The sequence below is a fragment of the Oryx dammah genome, unplaced genomic scaffold (genome assembly GCF_014754425.2).
Source record: "Oryx dammah isolate SB20612 unplaced genomic scaffold, SCBI_Odam_1.1 HiC_scaffold_15, whole genome shotgun sequence".
Taxonomy (NCBI): Eukaryota; Metazoa; Chordata; class Mammalia; order Artiodactyla; family Bovidae; genus Oryx; species Oryx dammah.
The window spans coordinates 43371283-43389910 of NW_024070199.1; the positions used below are offsets into that span (position 1 = coordinate 43371283).

The window sequence follows — 18628 nt, forward strand, 5'->3', positions numbered from 1 at the left end:
GACACAGAAGACGTGGGTTAGCTCCCTGGGTCAGGAAGGCCCCCTGGAGTAGGCAACTCACTCCAGGATTTTTGCCAGGAAAATTGGACCGAGGAGCCTGCAAGCTGCAATCCATGGGGTCTCAAAGAGACAGGACTGGGCACGCATGCAACCAGAATACAGAGAGAAACTCCTAAAACTCAACAACAGCAAAAAACAAACAAGTCAATTCAAAAATGGGTAAAGGACTTGGATAGACATCTATTCAAAGTAGATGAATAAATGGCCAATGAGCACATGAAAAGACAGAAAGTACAATGATAGTTGTCAGGGCCTGGCAGGGAGGGGAAAATGAAAGTTATTGTTTAATGGAGAGAGTTTCTGTTTTACAAGATGAAAAGAGTTAATGGGGAGAGACTGTGAGGTCGGTTGCACAACAATGTGAAATGGACTTAATACCACTGAACTTTATACTTAAAAATGGGTGGGAGGGTAAAGTTTGTGTATATTTTACCACAATAAAAAAAAAAGGAAAAATAAATAAGTAGCCTTATTCAGACAACCTAGTGTGTGTTAGTCCCTCAGTCGCGTCTGACTTTGCGACCCCATGGACTGTAGCCTGGCTGTCCATGGAATTCTCCAGGTAAGAATACTAGAGTGGGTTGCCATTTCCTTCTCCATGGATCTTCCTGACCCAGAGATCAAACCCGGGTATCCCGCACTGCAAGCAAATTCTTTACCATCTGAGCCATCAGGGAAACCCCAGGCAACAAAAGGACAATATTTAAAAGGTTTTTAAGAAATACAAAAACAAACAAGAATCAGGTCAGCCTGAAAGATCAATTTGGCAGTTGCAGAATGACAGCAGGATATTCAGTCTCCCCAGGAATGCAAAAAATGTGTGAACTATGGGCAATTTCAGAAATCGAAAGGCCAAAATATTTAGAAAAAGATCTATGTGAAAGTAGGAATCTGCAGCCAGAGTCAAAGGGGACCAAGGACTGAAATAGGATAATTTCATTTTGAAAATCACTGAACACATTGTGCTATTAATAACTGTGCTATTAATAACTGTGCTATTCTGCCCTCAAAAGCAGCTCTATCTACATCGTGAATGCTAGAGTGGACCTAGCCCCTGCAAGACCCACCTGGTACAGATGTTGCTGTCCAGTTGCTCAGTCGTATCCGACTCTTTGCAACACCATGGACTGCAGCACGCCAGAGTTCCCTGTCCATCACCAACTCCCGGAGCTTGCTCAAACTCATGCCCATAGAATCGGTGATGCCATCCAACCATCTCATCCTCTGTCATCCCCTTCTCCTTCTGCTTTCAATCCTTCCCAGCATCAGGGTCTTTTCCAATGAGTCGACTCTTGGCATCAGGTGGCCAAAGTATTGGAGCTTCAGCATCAGTCCTTCCAATGAATATTCAGGGTTGATTTCCTTTTCAGATTGACTGTTTTGATCTCCTTGCAGTCCAAGGGACCCTCAAGAGTCTTCAACACCACAGTTCAAAAGCATCAATTCTTCAGCACTCAGACTTCTTTATGGTCCAACTCTCACATCTATACATGACTACTGGGAAAAACCAGAGCTTTGACTAGACAGACACTTGTTGGCAAAGTAATATCTCTGCTTTTTTAATATGCTGTCTAGGTTGGTCGTAGCTTTTCTTCCAAGGAGTAAGCGTCTTTTAATTTCATAGCTGCAGTCACCTTCTGCAGTGATTCTGCAGCCCAAGAAAATAAAGTCTGTCACTGTTTCCAATGTTTCCCCATCTATTTGCCATGAAGTGATGGGACCAGATGCCATGATCTTTGTTTTTTGAATGTTGAGTTTTAAGCCAGCTTTTTCACTCCTCTTTTCCACCTTCCTCAAGGCTCTCTACTTCCTCTTCACTTTCTGCCATAAGGGTGGTGTTATCTGTATATCTAAGGTTATTGATATTTCTCCCGGCAATGTTGATTCTGACTTAAGCTCCATCCAGCCCAGTGTTTCTCATGATGTACTTTGCATATAAGTTAAATAAGCAGGGTAACAATATACAGCCTTAATCCACTCCTTCCCAATTTTGAACCAGTCTGTTGTTCCATGTCCAGTTCTAACTTTTGCTTCTTGACCTGCATCCAGGTTTCTCAGCAGGCAGGTAAGGTAGTCTGGTATTCTCATCTCTTTAAGAATTTCCCACAGATTGTTGTGATCCACAGTCAAAGGCTTTAGTGTAGTCAATGAAGCAGAAGTAGATGTTTTTTCTGGAATCCTCTTGCTTTTTCTATGATCCAACGGATGTTGACAATTTGATCTCTGGTTCAAATGTCTACAAAACCAGGAGGGGCAGACCCCAGGGATCCCATCGTCCATTATAAACTCACAAAGTGGCCTCTTGGACAAATCAGGGTCATGTGAGTTTCAAATGAGTGAGTCAGATTACCTGGCCGGACCCCAGCATCAATGTACTGCAATTCTGATGAAACGGCCCAAACCGCCTCCAAAATATCACTGTGATGCTGGTGGTCTTATTCTCAAATGTGAAACCTGAAGACCCACGAGAATGGAAGCCATATCCCTAGGGACTCCATCTCAGAACCACTACTTTAAACAAGAGATTTTCTACCTGGGCTAGATAACCATTCATCTCTCCTGCTAAAAACAACTAAAAATGCTAAATAAAATACCTTTTATCTAAAGGTCTAAAGGTATCTAAAATACCTTTATGTATATACATTTAATTTTTATTTCTTAAAAGCATAGACAAGTTAGCAAGAACCTAAGGAACACCACTTGGACCAAAATCTGAACAGAGACAGAAACCCAGTCAGGCAAGTCAACACTGATATTTTGCCCTGAGGGCGCTGGCAGAAGCAAGGCAAACCTGTGACTCAGCTTTCAAAGCTTCAAAGGGCACATGGACAGAGCCCAGAGCCCACCCAAGGTGGGAGGTCCAAGAAGACCTTACCTCCAGTGGAGGTGGGACTTCCAAGGATGCTCCCTCAGAAAATGAGTCAAGCAGAAATAAATCTGATCTACTTCTCCTCACCCCCAAAAGCTACCTGCACGAAAAATCAAGTGTCTCTCTCTTGGGCACTGAGCAGTTGGAGAAACGAAAAGCTCACCCTAAGAAGTTGCAATCACAAGGCAACCAGCACAGATTTGTGGTTCAAATTCCCACCACACGGGTGGTCAGAAAACAATGCTCTATACTGTTGGTGGGAAGAAGGATAAATTAGTACAACCACATTCAAATAGAGTTTTGCATAACCAGGAAGAGTTAGACATGGCAGAAATTCCACTTCTAGTTTACAACTTGGAGAAATGCATAAAAATGTGCACACCAGGGTTATTTCTAAGAGCAAACACATGGAAGCGGTCGACAGGCTTCCTGGCAGCAGAAAGGGGTAGGCACACTGTGGCGCCTTCATTCAGGAAAGCTGCATGGCAGTGAAAACTAAAGGAGTCACACACGTGTTCCTGGACGTGGATCCAAATGAAACGCAAAGCGAGCCACAGAAAACCACAGTACAACTCCACGTCTATGATGTTCAAAGCCAGGCACAGCTGAATAATACATTATCTAGAAATTGTTCGTGAGTGGCAGAACTAGCGAGAAGATCAAAAGAATGATTACTACAAAAGCAGAACAGTTGTGGGCGTCAGGGCACTTAGGGGACGTCTATGGTCATAACCTTTTATTCCTTAACTTGGAGGAAGGAAACATATATGTTCATTTTATTATTTTGTTGTGTGTGTGTGTGACTTGTTTAACATATGTCTTCTGGGGACTTCCCTAGTGGTTTGGTGCTTAAGACTGTATTTCCAATGCAGGGGATGTGGGTTCCATCCCTATTTGGGGAATCAAGATCCCACATGCCCAGTGGTGCAGCCAAAAAAAACAACAAAAAAAGTCTTCTGTGTGATATATTTTGCAATAAACATATGGCAAAAAGAAAAAAAAAACAACTATGGAATGCTACACAGCTGTTAAAGAATGAGGCAGACATCTGATCTGATATGGGAAGATCTCCAAGATACACTGATTAATGAAAAGCACACAGGCAAAGAGAGGACATAGGAGGAAAAAAGAACGGAAATATACTCTATTTTAAATGGCCACATCATCTCTAAAAGGATAAGACACTTTACCCTGCTCTAAGGAGCTGAACTGGGTTATAAGGAAGAGAAAGCAAAAGGAGATTTTTGTACATTTAGACATTTGTACCAGGCGCAAGTAGTACTGAGCTTTAAAGTCAAGTCCTAATCCTTTGGGTTGCTGCTTGGTGACCTGTTAAAAACTCCACCAGGTTCGAGTGTGGTGCCTCTAAGGCTGTTACCTGGCTCATACCTCGGCTTCCTTCGCCTTTTCAGTAACTGTTTCATCAAATCTCAGGTTTCAGAGTGGAAGGTCCTCTGTCATCTCACAAGATTTCACGGCAAGGGTACAACTCCAGCCCATCCAAGCCCAGAATCCTACAAAGACCCTGTGATGTTGTGATATAATAAGAAATACATATTTGGCCTTTGTCCTAGGTTCCTGGCGCAAGAGTTTCTAAAACCCTTGGAATTTCTTGCATGATGAGGTGAGAGGAGCATCTTTTGTTATTTGCAAAACTTCTTTCCAACCACCTGCATTTATGCTAACACACTGACTCTAGGTGAGCCCCTAGATACAGCTTCAGGATGGAGGCAGGTTGCCAGAGGAAGCAACCATGTGATTAGAGGATTGGAATTTTCCGCCCTACCTCCAGACTTCTACGAAGGGAGAGGAACTGGAGATTGAGTTAAGCACCAATGGCTGATGATGCCCACACAATGGAATCTCCATAAATACCCTAAACAACAGGGTTCTGGGAACTTCCTGGTTGGCGACTGCCAGAAGGGTGAGGCACCCCAGCTCCATGGGGACAGAAAATCCTATGCCTGGATCCTTCCAGACCTCACCTAAAGTACCCCTTTATCTGGCAGTTTATTTGTAACCTTTAAATTAAATCAGTAAATATAAGTAAGGTGCTTTTCTGAGTTCTATGAGCCATTACAGAGGAGAAGGGGACGACAGAGGATGAGGTGGTTGAATGGCATTGAAGGAGGAAACAGACAGAGCTGGAGCCCATCGTAGGCCAGGCTGCGAGGATTAGGCTACACGCATGGTCACCCTCCCAGTGGACTCTGAACTTTGTGCCCGGTGTCTATAGAAATGGCACACCAATGGAAAACCAGAACCCCAGATAAAAGAGCCTTCAGGACTTGTACTTGCACTCTTCGTTGCCTAAAAGGATACGCTAATTATCTCTGTAACAGAACAAAGTCATAAATTCCATTATGTTTACCAGGATACGAGCACAGGCCTATTGATAAATATCCACTGTTTATTTAGTCTTGTGACACATGAATCATGGGTTAACTTTGATCATATCTCTCTTTTACCTTGTCCAGACTAGTTTCAAGGAATTTGGGGAGATGGGTTTGAGCAAGTACACTTAGGGTATATAAGGTTTTCACAAAAACTGGTCGAGATCCTTGGCTAAGAGGAGACTCTGCCTTGCGCCCGCCGGTGTAATAAACTGCACTCCACTGTCTGCATTGTCCTTCTGAGTGAGTTTGTTCCCCGGAACTCTGAGCAAGCTCGGGGAGTTGGTGATGGACAGGGAAGCCTGGCATGCTGCAGTCCATGCAGCTGCAAAGAGTCGGACATGACTGAGTGACTAAACTAAACTGATGAGCCATTATAGCAAATTATCAAACCTAGGTGGGAATCCCCTATTTATAACCGGTTGGTCAGAAGTATAGGTAGTAGTAACTATACAGGCAGCTGAAGTAGGGACAGCCTTCCGGGACTGAACCCTTAACCTCTGGTACCTGCACTAACTCCAGGTAGGTAGTATCAGAACCAAACTCAAGTGTAGATCACCCAGTTGATGTCAGAGAGTTTGTTGGCATTGGAAAACACAGCACACATTTGGTGTCTGAAATGTTGTAGGTTAAAAACACCATCAAAGACCCCTGACTGCGATCCCATCACCCACTTGAGTTTACTCTGCTGGGCTGGCTGATCTGGGACAAAAATCTCAAAAAGGCAGTGACTGAATCATCCCTCTGGGGCCATGAGGCTGCTAGGAATGGCTACATTCCAAATCCAAAACCCTCTGCCCCAGAAACGTCCTTCATCCACCCACCGGAGAGAAAGCCTCTTTAAGCTGTGTGCGCTCTCCAACTGGAGAAGCGAGCCATGAAGGGAAAGAAAACTGACTAGGGTTGTAAAAACTTCAGAAACAGGCCAACCACAGGACTAGACCTAGGCCTTTTCTAGAGGGTAGAGCAGACCATCCCCTAACTTGTGACTTCAGGCTCCATGTACTTCCCTCTCATCAGCAGGCACGCCACTCCCCACCCTGTCTATTCTAGTGTTTTCTCCAGGTAAGTTTTCTCAAGATTAACCACTCTGGTCTCAAGAAAACTCAGTCTGCTCAGGGAATTCTGAGTTGGGCTTAACAGTCCATCTCCAAAGATGGCACCCCATTCCAACTCCCTATTTCTACACCTTTCCACTTCCCCTGCAGAGGATGAGATGTTGGAGGGCATCATCGACTCCGTGGACATGAGTTTGAGCAAACTCTGGGAGACAGTAAAGGAGAGGGAAGCCTGGTGTGCTGCAATCCATGGGAACGCAAAGAACTGAACATGACTGACTGAACTAATAACCACTTCCCCTGACGTCAGTCCTTTGACTATATGAATGGGTTACTTTTCCTGCTCAGCATTTCAGGATGGAGGCAGAATTGCAAATTTGAGCTCTCCAAGTCCTCTCTCCACTCTGCCCCATGACAACCATTCTTTTGTGTTCACTTCCTCCTTCCCATCGCCACCCCTTCCCTGGCCCACGCACGTAGCAACAGCAGGTCTGAATTGCAGCAATGGCCTCTCAGAGCTGGTTCCCCCCCCGACCTCTTGCCTCTCCTCATGCCAAGTCAACCGGTCCACTGCCGCCAGAGTTTTCTCAAAACCCCATTCACCTTTGGCGGGGGGTGGGGGTGGAGTGGAGGTGGGCAGGAGTCGCCAGCTCAAGCATCTCCAAGGAAATGCCTCCTAAAATGCCAACAGGCAGCTAGACACACACAGAACCCCCCAGCCCTGATGCTCACTACTCCCCAACAGCATCCGTTCTGTCAACTAAGTGCCAGGGTCCTGCGGGTTCAGCGGAAAACAAAGCAGACACAAATCTCCATCCTCACAGATCATCCATCACCTGCCTCCTGCCAGTGAGGCTGGGGCATCATCCCTTCAAAGCCCGCTTCGCTCAGCACATGACTTTGCTCCATATGCCACTGCCTGGGTGCCGTGGCCTCCTCTCTGCCAACCCAGATGTGACTCTGCGCCAGTTCTCCCAAGGCATCCTTCCTGACCAGTCCTCCTCCCACCCAGTCGCCCCAACCTGCAGGCCCCTGGCCTCACGTGCTCTGCTTTCCACAGTGAATCCTCCCGGAACTGTCCTCCACGGGCCCCATCCAGTCACCACGAGGACGTGTCCACTAAGTACCAGTTCATGGTATTTCACAATATCCCTCCAATAAGCCCCCTGAGGAAGGTCTTTTTTTTTTCCTCTCAAGCTTTAAACTTTTCATTTTGTTTTGGGAAGTAGCTGATTAACAATGCTGTGGTACTTTCAGGTGAACGGCGAAGGGACTCATCCATATGTACACATGTATCCATTCTCCCCGAAATCCCCCTCCCATCCAGGCTGGTACATAACATTGAGCAGAGTTCTCTGTGCTATACGCTAGGTCCTTGTTGGTTATCCATTTTGAATACAGCGGTGTGTATATGACCTTCCCAAACCTCCTAACTATCCCTTCTCTTGGCAACCATAAGTTCATTTTCTAAGTCTATGAGTTTCTTTCTGTTTCATAAGTTAATTTGCATCATTTTTTTTTAAGATTCCACATATAAGGGATGTCACACATTTCTCCTTCTCTTTCTCACTTACCGGGCTCAGTATGACCCTCTCTAGGTCCCTCCGAGTTGCTGCAAATGGCATTATTTCATTCTTTCTAAGGGTTAATATTCTATTGTATATTTATGTGTCACATGCTCTTTATCCACTCCTCTGTCAGTGACATTTTAGGCTGCTTCCATTTCTTGGCTATTGTAAAACAGTGCTGCAGTGAACAGTGGGGTGCGTGCATCCTTTTGGCTCATGATTTTCTCCAGATATATATGCCCAGGAGTGGGACTGCAGGGTCATATCGTAGCTCTATTTTTAGTTTTCTAAGGATTCTCTATACTGTTTTCCACAGTGGTTGTACCAATTTACATTCCCACCAACAGCCCATAAGGAAGGTCTTACTGCCCCTATTTTCTAGATGAGTAAACCAAAGTTCACAGAGCCTAAGGAACTTGCCAGGAGTGAGAGGCTAAGTGGTAAAAGGCTAAGCCTGAGCTCCCCGACTCAACCATGGCTATACCATTTCCCTGGCAATTTTCTACACTCATTTTTGCATTTAGCATCTCACTGGCCACAGAAACCGTGCTCAGTAAATGGCAACCGTGACCGTTCTCCTCAACCAGTCACCATGAGAGTGAGCGTGAGTTCTGTACCGGCACACACATCCTTGTCTCCTCAACCACAGGACAAGCCACCTTGGCCGGGGCCACGTCGCCAGATGCTCTGTGGCCTTACAGCACCCAGCAGCTGTGCCTGCCACAGATGCTCAGCAAAGGCTTGAGGAGGGAACAAACGGTTCCTTGGAAGAATGCACAGTAGCAACTTTCGCCTTTCTTAAACCATTCAGTCAGTTGCAAAAAGTCAGGATTAGATCACGGGAGATTTATTCTGCCAAATACTGAAATTGCCATTTAAGAATACCAGAAGTAAAAAGGGATGGAAAAATGTTTCGGATCAGCAAAAAACAAAAACAGCTGTTTAGTAACCGACTAGAATAAAATAGTCAAAATCCAGAAAGGCTGAGGAAAGCCGTAAGGTCTTCGGCAACATGGCAGGGGAGAGAGCCCTGCCCTGAGTGAAGACTCCCACAAGCCCAAGTGACAACAAATGGCATTGGGGCCAAAGCAGCCAACACCAATCAGATCAAATAGGAAGTCGGAGAGTTTCAGGTTGGTCTTTTCAGACCTGTGTGCAGGGACACTGAGACATCACACTCTGATATTCTGTTGGGACAGCAGGAAGAACTCAAGGCCAGGAATCGGAATTGCTGCTTCCCAAACATGGCTCTGCCTCTTACAGAAGTCTCTGGACATCCCCTGCACCTCTGATCCATCATCCCTGACAATGAAATCATGACCTTAACCTGTCCTGGGGAGAAATGTCCAATAAAGAATAAAACTATAAGGAATATTATTAACAAAAGCAACAGAACATCAGCAGTTGGTTCCATAGCATCCCGGGGTATGCTAGTTGAGATCAGACCCCAGTATCTGTTGAAACCTGATGGCCAACATGTAGGAGTGAGGCTGTTATTAGCAGATGATAGTAGCTGTTCCATTTTTCTAGAGGTAAAGGTTGAATTCACCTTTATGGGAAAAAAAAAAAACCTTTCGTTTTCTTTCCTGTGTTGTAATTCTATTCTGCTATTCCCAAGCATCCAGTAAAACTTTGTGAAATATCTGATAGTATTTTCAAAAGATGTACTTTGAGAAGTTATGCGATAGATCTGTTTGTGTCGATCTGAAGGCAAAATATCAACAGTATGAGGAAAGAGGCCACAGCTCTGAGACACGCAGAACTAGGTTACATGAAGAAGAGCAAATAGACAGCTGGCCACAAAAATAAGTAATCCAGGTAGATTTCATTCAACAAATATTTTTTGAGCCCCAACTATGTCCCAGGTTTGGTGGAATACACAACAAGCACTCCTTAGGTATTTCTAAAAGTACTTGCAGAGGGATCTTGGTAAAATAATTCCTACAGGTTAAGTATGAAAGTAGCTTGAATAATTGTCATTTAGTGGCTCAGAGATTAAAGCATCTGCCTGGAATGCGGGAGACCCGGGTTCGATCCCTGGGTCGGGAAGATCCCCTGGAGAGGGAAATGGCAACCCACTCCAGTACTCTTGCCTGGAGAATCCCATGGAGGAAGGAGCCCGGTAGGCTACAGTCCATGGGGTCTCAAAGAGTCGGACATGACTGAGCGACTTCACACCTTCACACCAGGGACTATATAGACATGCCCTATGGTCAGGAAACTAAGGTCCCACATGCTGTGGAATGACGACAAAATGTTTTTTAATTAAAGTGGTTGTATCATTAAAAAAAAAAAGCCCTTCTGATGAACTGCTTATCTCTTTCTGCTTTCAAGATTCTTTGATCATGGCATGTCTATGTGTGAATCTCTTTAATTTTATCCTACTTGGAGTTCACTGAACTTCTTGGGTATCTAAATTATTATTTTTCATCAAATTTGAGAAGTTTGGGGCTGTTATTTCTTCAAACTTCGTTCTGCTCCTTTTTCTCTACCCTCTTTCTAAGACTCCCATCACGTGTATGTTGTAGATGTCCGAGGCTCTGTTTGTTTTCCTTCACTCTTTTTTCCTTTTGTTCGTCACTGTTTGATCTCAATACACCTATCCTCAAGTTTGCTGATCCTAAGAGTTCCCTGGTGGTCCAGTGGTTAGGACTCCACGCTGAAAATTTCACTGCTAAGGGTGTGGGTTCAGTCCTTGGTCAGGGAACCAAGGTCCCACAAGCCTCATGGCAAAAAGAAAAACAAAAGGGGGGGGCGGCGCAAAACAAAGTTTGTCATTTCTTCTACTTGCCCAACTCTGCTGTTGAGCTTCTCTAGTGATTTTTTTTCACATTAGTTATCATAATTTTCAACTCCAGAATTTTTTTTATAATTTCTATCACTTACTGATCATGTTTGGTGAGGCACTGTTCTCATACTTTTTTTAGTTCTTTAAACATAATTTCAGCAGATGATTTAAAATCTTCTGCTTAAAGTCCAACGTCTGAGTTTCCTCAAGGGATGGTTTCTACCGATTGCATGTTTTCCTGTTGTACATGCCATTCTTTCTTGTTTTTACATGCCTCATAATTTTTTGTTGAAAACAAGATTCAGCCATTTTTCTTGAATAATTTTTCTTGGGTTGCTGCAAGCCTTTGGTTAATTCACAGAGTTCTGAACAAGTTGTTTTTGCCAGTTTTCTTTTCTTATACAGAGGAGTATCCTTCAGAAGTCCTTATTACACCATTCCACAGGAATCTAAATCTCACATGGCATTTAAAAAGAGGTTTTCATCCCCCTAAACAACTTTTTGAAATATATATGGGTAAAAGAATGCTGATACTTAAATACTCTGTACTTGACCTTAACCTCCAAATAGTGTTATAAATGCCACACTGCTCTAAATTTTTCAAAACTCTGATTTAAAAGACACAGCAAATTTTTTTAATAATCCCAGCATCCAGAAAAAAAAAATTGGAATAACATTTCCAAAGAACAAATGAGGTGTTACCATTCCCAGATAACCAAAATTAAGGTGCTTTACACCTTGTTTTACCTTTCTCAAGTAAAAGCGTTGTGGCTCTCGTTCTGTGGGAACAGATCAGAGCCACAGTTTGATGAGGTATGTGGGCTATTTTTAAAGCTGCACTGTATGATAAAAGATTACATATGTTGCAATCCTTTTCTCATGTACATTTTAGTGGCTTCACTTTTTTTTAAAAGAGTTACTTATTTACTTTATCCATGGGCTGTGCTGGGTCTCCATTGCTGCACATGGGCTTTCTCTAGTTGTGCGGGGCAAGGGCTGCTCTCTAGTTGCAGTGGGTGGGCTTCTCACTGGGGCAGGCTCCATGGCTGTGGCACACAGGCTTAACTGCTCCATAGCATGTAGAGTCTTCCCGGACCAGGGATTGAACTGGTGTCCCTTGTCACCTGCAGGCAGATTCTTGATCTCTGAGCTACTAGGGAAGCCCTTAAGAGTCTTTTTTTTTTTGGCTGCATGGCATGTTGGATCTTCATTCCCCAACCAGGATTTGAACCTGCAACCCCTGCATTGGAAGCGTAGTATCTTAACCATTGGACCACCAGGGAAGTACCAGTTTCACATTTCTTTTTGCCATAAAAATGCTGGTCCGAACAGCCAAGTATGTTTGCGTGCTTGTCCCATTATACCTGAGGCGACATTTTTAGAGCTGAAATTGCCATGTCAAATGTTTGTTTTTAAGGCTTAGGTTTCAACTATCCTCTGCCACTTAATGCCCTGCCCTGTAGCGTAGCACATTTTCCTCTCTTAAGTTGGAATTTTACTGTTTAAAATCAGTATTAGCAGATGACAAGTAAGCATATGAAAAGATGCTCAACATCATTAGTCACCAGAGAAATTCAAATTGAAACCACCATGAGATACTACTACATACCTTTTAAAATGGCTAAAATGAAAAACATTGACCATCTCCAGAGTTGGTGAGGATGGAGGGACCAGTTCACTCGCTGCAGGTAGGAATGTAAAATGACACAAGCACTTTGGAAAATGGCTCAGCAGTTTAAGTTAAACACACACCTACCATACAGCCACTTTACTCCTATGCCTGTGCCCAAGAGAAAGGAAGTATATGACCATACAAAGACTTGTACACAGAGGGTCAGAGCAGCTTTATTTAAAATTGCCAAAAACTGGAAACAACTAAAATGACCCACAACAGGTGAACAGACAAATCGTGGGCTATCCACTAACGGAATATTTCTCAGCCATTGAAAGAACTGTTGATACATGCAACACGGGCAAACCTCAAAATAATTCTGCTGAGTGAATGAAGCCAGACAAAAAAGGAACACATATGATACAAGTTCACTTACATAATATTCCAGAAAGTGCCAACTAATTTATAATAACAGAAAGCAGTTAGTGATTACTTAGAGATGGGGGAAGCAGAGAGGAGTGAGTGGGAGGGATAACCAAGGGACACTTTTGGACAATCACTATCTTAACTGTGGTCATGATTTCACAAGAGTATGCATATGTCAAAATATAAATTGTACACTTCAAATATGTGCAATTTTTATGTTAAAAATACCTCAATCAAGCTGTGTAAAAAAGAGAAGATAAAACAGTATAGGAATGTATAAGAAAATTTAAGAGTCAGTTTATTAGATTTACAGGACTATGGAAGATTTTATTAATCAGAAAACTGCAGTAACTGAAGGAAGCTGAATATAATTCATAAACTCAATTTAAAATCTTCATATGAGTTAAGATTGCAAATGGATCAAGTGTTAATCCAAAGGCCCCTTAAAATGATTGTGAACATTTTCTAGAATCACAAATAGAACAGAAAGATTTGTAGGCTACACTTAAAAGTTAGATGTAAAAAAGACTGGCCCTTAAAGGAAGAATGAGATTTTTGAGTCTGTGACTTAAACAAACTGAAACTCAATTTTTTCAACCAAAGTTACTTCTGAAAAATCTTTGCATTACACAGAAATCCAGGGTAAGGGGATAAAAAAATCTCACCCCAAAACTCACCAAGTCACTTAGTCTCTCCAAACTTCAGTTTCCTCATTCATGAGAGGAATGTTTTCCAGGATAAAGAATCTACTTATTATGAATGATTTAAGATTAATAAATTTTGTATTGGTAAAACAGCACGTTAGAAAAAGCACTCAGAGAAGCATACAGTGATGGGCAAATCGAAAAGATTAGCAACACAGATCTCAGTCTATAGTAACTGCAGCCAGACCCTGGGCTGACCAGTGACAGGCGTTGCAAAGGTGACGTACACATCCTCAGAGACAAAGCATGACTCAGCACAGCCAGACCGTGGAATTTTCCCCAGGCTGTCAGGAATTTTCAGCCAGGATGTCAATAAGGAGAGGAGCTGCAGCATGTGGCATCTGGCCCCACTGCAACACACAGCTGGTGGAAATGTACTCGAAGCAGCCCCACCCTCCCCCTGGCCTGCAGGCAAATCAGGATGAGTGGGTGAGGAATGGCAGCAATGTGGCAAGTTGAGATGACCAGGAATTATGCCTTCTGGCATTAAAAAAAAAAAAAAGCTACATCCACCTTCCTCCAGGATCACCAAGGAGATGGAGAGGAGGACAAGGGAGGGCAGGAAGCTTCAGTGGCAGAATCTTAGTTACGGTAACTAAGCAAAGCTCTGGGGACTCAGGAAGGATGCAGGAGCTGAGAAGCCAAGGAAGCTTGAACAAATCAGATGATCCGGGAGAAGAAGGCCCTTCCTGGCGACTAACTTTCCTCTCCAATGGATGGATTTGGGGAAAACACACAATAAAACATGACACTCTGGTAGGGGTTTGGAAGGGGAGAAAAGGGGTCGGAATCTTGGATTTTGCTCATTAGCTTCCTCGGGGGCCCAGTTTCTCAGTTCCAGAAGGCAGGTGGTTTGGGACCGTCACCCAACTGCCCCTCTTCTCCTCACAGGGATGCCAGTAAGAGTGACAACATTCAACTCTGTCAGCCAAGACGGGAGGCCGAGAGCAGAGAGGACAGGCCAGTGGAAGTTTGTGGAGGGTGGAGTCTGTCAAAGGTGCAGGGGCATTTCCACTCATACCGTCTGCCTGTACGCTCGGCCCGCTTTCCCAAGCAAATGCCATCTCAGGGTGAAAAACAGCCACTGCTGGCCAAAGACCTAGGACATGTGAGGACATGGGAAAATCTCAGGATGGAGAACAGCTCATGGGTCTTGAAGGGTCATCTGAGAAAAATCCCCGGGCAAAGGAATCCCCGCACTGAGCGCTGGCCTGAGCTCTGGGCAATGCGGTCCCTGACCCAGGAACCTGGCTGCGAAATGGGGGCAGCGGCTGGCTGGCCTCTGGGTGGAGCGGGGAGGCATATCAGCGTCTGAATGCAGGCGGGCCGCTGCACGGAGCCAGGACCATGCCAGGGCGCCTTCTCAGACCATCAGGGGCGCCCCTGCCGGAATTCAGGCTGAGGAGAGGAGCCAGGGTTGGTGCAATCAGTGGCGTTTCCTGCGGGAGGGGCAACCTCAAGAGCAGGAGGCTGTCCAGGGCCGTGCTGCCACACGGAGGGCCACGGGGGAAGAGGGGCAAGTCCATCGCCCCCGCCTGCATCGTTTTGGGGACACGCATCCAGTGCTGTTTCAGCCAGCCGACAGAGCCACCCCCTGCACTAGGGTGCAGCCTCCCCTGGTCCCTCCGCTCAGCTGCCTGCCCTCCACATGGACTCAAGGGGTCTCCTCAGAGGCTGCCTGGCCCTACAGGGGGCTTCCTGAGGTCCTGAGGAGCCACACTCCTCTCCCCCTGACAGGCCTCCCAAGCCACACCCTTCCAGAAGTTGGGCCTCCTGCTGAGGCGGGCTAGCTGCCAACTGGGGCCAGCAGGGAGCCCGACACCACGGTCTTGTGAAAACCAAGAAAACCAAGAGCGCTGGGAACAGACAAAGACTGCTTATAGTTTCCAAAAATCGGACTGCTTGGCCTTTTTTATTGATTGAGCTTGATCACTGACACGCCAGGGCTGCTAAAATCTACAGCGGCTGCTTCTGGAGACGACCCACGCACATCCCACTGACCTGGATCCAGGCACAGGACTTACCCTCAGTGTTTTGTCGGCTCTCGGGAGGTAGGCACTATCTAAATAAAAGAAGAAGACAGTGTTACCCCATTTCTCTCCAAGTGCTCCCCAGAGAACCCAGGAGAGACAGGAGCACACACTTAGAACCCAGAGCAGGCCTGCTGTGGCTCTGCACCTCCCCAGGCCCACCCCCTGATCTCAGGGAGAGGTACCTGGGGGCGGGCGGGGTTGGGGGGGAACACCAGGCCACACAGGGCTGAGAGCACCCGCGCTCTGCCGTCCAACTGTCTGGGCTCCACTGCCTGGCCACCCACTCCCAGGACCACTCAAGGCTTGTCTCCTCCTCCGTGAAATGGGAGTGACACCTCCACCAGGTCGGAGGGCTGCTGAGGAGGCCACACATGCTCCAAGAGCTGGCACCCCGCCTGGTACAGAGGACATGCTCAGACCTTAGCTGATGGGCCCAGTAAGAAGCATTTAAGTAAAGCTCTTTTCTGGCACCCCCTACACAAGAACAAGAAGTTCTAAAACTTCTCTTCTTTGATCTGAAGTGCCTGGTCCTCCTGCCCACTCCATCTAGCCCCAGGCCTATCTTCTCTGCAGAGCCTTCTCTAATCCTTAGGCGCTGCCTCCTGTCCGGTTCTCTGAGCCTGCTTCCTGTCTCTCTCTGCAACCTGACCCACAAACGAAGAAGCCATCGTGTCTCCTATTTCACTGACTACGTCCTCAGATCCTTTCCTGCAGAGAGCAGCACCCCTCCCCCGCCCACTCCACACACACGAAGAGCATACCCTGTGTTTGGGCCCATGGGAGCCCAGACAGTGGCTCCTGACCACTTTCTGGAGTTTACAGACTGACCGCTTGATTTTGAATGACCACACCTGCCCGTCAGCTTTAACTACTGGTCAGGAAAGAGCAATATGCAGACACAGGCCAATGCACCATCAGATGAACTAAGTCCGTATTCTGAGAAAAGCAACCGCCTTGGCAGATTAGGTCAAGACTGAAAATGAATGTTTGGGGCATTCAATTCATTAAAATACTTCTTGAGCACATACCCTGTATAGGCCCCGTACCAGAAGGCACAGGCTCTGCTCCCCAAGTGCCAAAAAGCAGGTTGCTGGGGGCGAGCTAAGAGAGGTTAACAACAGGATAACACACGAGAGGGACCCAAGCAGGTACCCTGAGCCTGACAGTGTGCGGCAGACCCCAGCTGCGCCCTCCGCCAGCTGTGCGACTCTGGGGGAGTTATGCACCCACAGTTCCTCATCTGTAAACAAGGAGCTAACAGTACTTTTGTTGTAGGGTTGCTGTGATAAATAATACATAAAAGGGGCTTAGCAAGGTCCCTGTCACCTCACAGTAAGAGCTCAACAAAGGCTGGCTTTTATTATAACAAGAAATCATTATTTATAATCATTATGATTAAAAGAGAGAACCCAGGTCCAACTCAATAGATTCAGCAAGGCTTAATGCAGAAAAGTCTGAAGAGTAATTTCGCCAGGACAAGATAAGAGGAAAAGGCCTGCAGAGAACAAGGTCACAAGGAATAAGAGCAAAGGAGGGGGCAACAGCGAGTCGTCTCAGATGAACCTGAAGCAGAAGAGGGTACCTGTGGGGCCAAGTGGAAGAAAAAGCCCAGGAGTTGGGGTCCCACCTTTCCCTTCGGTAAGAGGACATGGTTTTCTCTTTTCGTCATCTTCCCATCCTCCACTATCAGGCCCCACTCCTTTGACAGTTTGGCAAAGTTTTCAGAGCTGAGACTAGAGGCAGTTAGGACAGAAGGGAAGACAGGGTCAAGCGGGCCCAGGTGAAGCTTCAAAGAGTAGGCAAAACGCCCCACTTCCGTGAAGGATGTCTCCGGAAGAGAAACTAGCTCCCGAACAGGCACACTTTCCAGATGGGGGGAGGAGGCCTCGCTCAGAAGAGCAAGATGCTCCTGAGAGGCAGCCAGAGAGAAGGCCCATACTAGTCCTCAAGGGCAACGCCGAGGTGCGTGAGGTGTCCCGCTCACACAGAAGGGTGCTGGAGAGGGATGTGGACGGCCCGGGACTAACCCGGGCCCTCCGCCCAGACCCTCTGAATTGTGACAATCATTCTTGCAGCACCGGAACGGGCTGCAACTTGGAACGTGACCTCGGTCTGCAGTTCCGCAGTGCCCTCGTCCCCACGCCCCGGGGAGCAGTGTCAGGACAGACATCTAGCACAGCACCCAGGGCTCTGGAAGTGAGACAGAAGAAAACAAGGCAGCGGATGAGAAAGAAAGAAAAAGGCAAGCCGCCTGTACAGGCGCATCAAAGGCAGGAGGGGGCCACCAGGCTCACAACCCCATGGCAGACCCCTCTGAGGGGTGATACCGGCGGTGAGAGTCGATCGAGCTGGATCAGGCTTCAGTAGAGAAAGAGAGAGATAAGGCACAGAGGGGACTTGGGGTAAACTGGGGAAGTATGAATGGCCGTCTAATTTAAACAACAGATATTGAGCAACTACAGTGAACAAAGCCCTTTCCTTCAGGACAGGCAGAGCAGCCACTAAGAAACTTCTCACAAGGACACCTGCTCACAGGTTGCTTATTAGGATACAAACATAGCAAACTGTAGCTCAGGCCTGCTGCTTCTGGGCCCTCAGAGCCCAACCAAGCCCCCTGGCGCCTCTGGACCCAACCTCACTTCTGACTTAGCGAGTGCCCTCGCCTTGTTCCGTCTCCTGCAGAGGTCTCTGCTCGGGGACCAACTGAACGTCTCACTCTACTGGGAACCCCTACCTGTTTCCTCCACATTCTCCTTCCACCTTCCTCAGCCTTCCTCCAGTAGCCTCTAGTTACTTAAAACTCACTTCTACTTCATTGTAAAACCCTGGCCACTCGAATCCATCACTGCTTCTTCACTGCTGGCCCCAGCGAAATCAAAAGGCTCGCAATTCACCGCTTCCATGGAGCTTTCCCCAATCCATGCCCATCCAGCCCCCAGCCAGTCCAGTTCTCCTCTCCCTGGCCTTGCTGTCTCTCACCCTGATGTGCCAGCCTCTACAAAACCTCCTCCTCCACGTCCTCCTTGGGCCATACCTCGCCCACACCCACTCTGCACAAACATCTACGGCATGCTGACTGGCTGCTTACGATCTGTTTCTTTTCCTCTCCCCCAACCA

The 18628-nt window shown here is 46.4% G+C and overlaps 1 protein-coding gene across 4 annotated transcripts in view; it reads right to left on the bottom strand.

The window, feature by feature from the left end:
- The window catches only part of PC (pyruvate carboxylase), a 102772-nt gene that overhangs the window by 82735 nt on the left and 1409 nt on the right, over positions 1-18628 (bottom strand). For 3 of the 4 annotated variants that reach the window (XM_040256410.1, XM_040256415.1, XM_040256412.1), the window contains one exon: positions 15503-15540. The gene's annotated coding sequence lies outside the window, so the exon portion shown is untranslated. Of the gene's footprint in view, positions 1-15502; positions 15541-18316; positions 18573-18628 lie in introns of those variants that run through there. The other variant, XM_040256414.1, reaches the window with a different exon arrangement.